Genomic DNA, 2500 nt, shown 5'->3' with positions numbered 1-2500 from the left:
ATAGAAAAGCAAAAATTATGGTGAGCTAAAAGAAATCAAAGTAGAAGATATGGAGATAGAGATAGATAGATAGATAGATAGAGAGAGAGAGAGAGAGAGAAAGACAGAGAGGGAGAGAGAGAGAGAGAGAGAGAGAGAGACGGACACACACACACACACACAGAGGGGGGGGGGGGGAGGAGAAAGAGAGAGAGAGTGAGAGACAGAGAGACGGAGACACACACACATACACACACACATAGAGGGAGAGAGGGAGAGAGGGGGGGGAGGGAGGGAGAAAGAAAGAGAGAGAGAGAGAGAGCGAGGAGGGGTAGAAGAAGAAAACATGGCAATGAAGTGGAGAAAGTAATCTGGGAAAGTCACCCTTGAGAACCCCCTTCAACCACCAAACAAGAGCAATTAAATCTAAGACCACTGAAAAGAGAACGATCGCCAGCGGTTGCCTGTGCCGGACTGTCAGAGAGATTCGAGTACACCCAAAAACTCTCTCAAGTACAGGATTAAAACTATATACATGTTTTTTCTTCCACACAATATTTTACAATTTCCTCCCATAGTGGAATAAAGGAGGTAACGGCAAAGGAGACAAAAATGTATGAATGAATCTCCCTGGCAAAGTTATATAAACCGTGTTTAATTGTGCAATTGAAACTATTACATTTATATCATCATGAAGGTGACCATCTTGTATAGCCATATTTATTGTATTGTTTTATTTCAGTGTTGGGTATTTTCTAAAAAATACATTAGTTAGTGCGTTGAGAAAACAGTATTGATTTGCTTAGTCTCATTTTCTATGAATTGTCTCTTGTAAAACATGTAAGATGAGTAGCATAGACTTATATATATATATATATATATATATATATATATATATATATATATATTATATATATATACATATATATATATATATATATATATATAATAATATATATATATATTATATATAATATATATATATTTATATTATATATTATATATATATATTAATATTATATATATTATATATATATATATAATATATATATATAAATTATATATATTATAATAATATATATATAAATATATATATATATATAATATATATATTATATATACATATATATATATATATATATATATATATATATATATATATATATATATATATATATATATATATATATATATATATATATACGGCAAATTTGGAGATGACGTCTAAAACCGATTTTCCGATGAACAAATACTTTTTTTTCCAATAGCTTTCGTCGTGTTTCGAACGAATATAGTACTCATTTTCTTCGCAAACGATATTGGCCCCGATAGCTGGAAAAGGCATGATACATATCAGGATTTTTTTTTTTTTTTTTTTTTTTTTTTGAGGGGGTGGAATTTCGAGAAATATCGGTAATACACGGGAGAGTACAATATATCCATTAGAGTCCAGGTTATATGGGGTGTTTCGCCCCTTAAACCCTCTTTTTTTTTGTGGGGGCTCCCCCGCCTGGTCTACATAATCTTCACCTTGTATGTTCCGGAAGGATAGAGCCCAGGCAAACAACTTATGCTGACGCGCTTCAGGGCTTCACTTAAATCCTCTCTTTGGGGAGGGGGGGGGAAGGCTGCAACCATCCCCCGCCCGGTTCACAAAACCTTCTCCTTATATGTTCCGGCAGGAGAGAGTTCCAGACCCAGTAACAGTTTTATCCACTCCTTACCTTAAGCATTAACTCAGCCTTTTTGTCACTGGGATCATCGGGGTCTTCCAGGTCGTTGTTGTTGGAATCGTGTCGTTCACCGCTGTTCGATATGACAGCGGAGGGTTCAGCAGAAGAACTGATGATGGCCTGGTGTCTGTCTTTTCTGTAGTGACACGATGTCTTACAGTTCGGGCACAGTACTTCTACAGGCAGTACACCGTGATTTCGTAGGTATAATTGACTCGCGTCGTTATTTCGATGGTACTTTGCAATGCAATCGAAATAATTATCAAACCCGACACACTGTCTAGCCATGATAGAACTGATTTGACTTTCAACCGCCTTGTTCTGGACCCAGCTTCTATTGTCACGTGATGATCTATTTCTTATCTGATTGGTTCTATTGTGCTGAACGCCACTGCCTGTATTCACGTCACGTTTCAGCGTCGTTTTCAACGAATATTTGTTATATTGTCGCAATGCTGGGGGCGTAAGGTTGCTGCGTATCCTGGATTTTACACCTTTATTACCGTTGGTATCAATATGCGAAGGAAATCAAATAGAAGAAAACTTTCATAGAATGATGTGCTCAGGCTTTCAGGTATATATATATATATGTGTGTGTGTGTGTGTGTGTGTGTGTGTGTGTGTGTGTGTGTGTGTGTGTGTGTGTGTGTGTGTGTGTGTGTGTGTGTGTGTGTGTGTGTGTGTGTGTGTGTGTGTGTGTGTGTGTGTGTGTGTGTGTGTGTGTACATACACATACGTGTGTGTGTGAGGATCAATTCTTCATACAACATTGTAGCATTTAACAACGA

The sequence above is a fragment of the Penaeus monodon genome, chromosome 17 (assembly GCF_015228065.2).
Source record: "Penaeus monodon isolate SGIC_2016 chromosome 17, NSTDA_Pmon_1, whole genome shotgun sequence".
Classification (NCBI taxonomy): Eukaryota; Metazoa; Arthropoda; class Malacostraca; order Decapoda; family Penaeidae; genus Penaeus; species Penaeus monodon.
The sequence above is the reverse complement of the archived record's forward strand: the minus strand, read 5'-3'. Positions refer to the sequence as shown.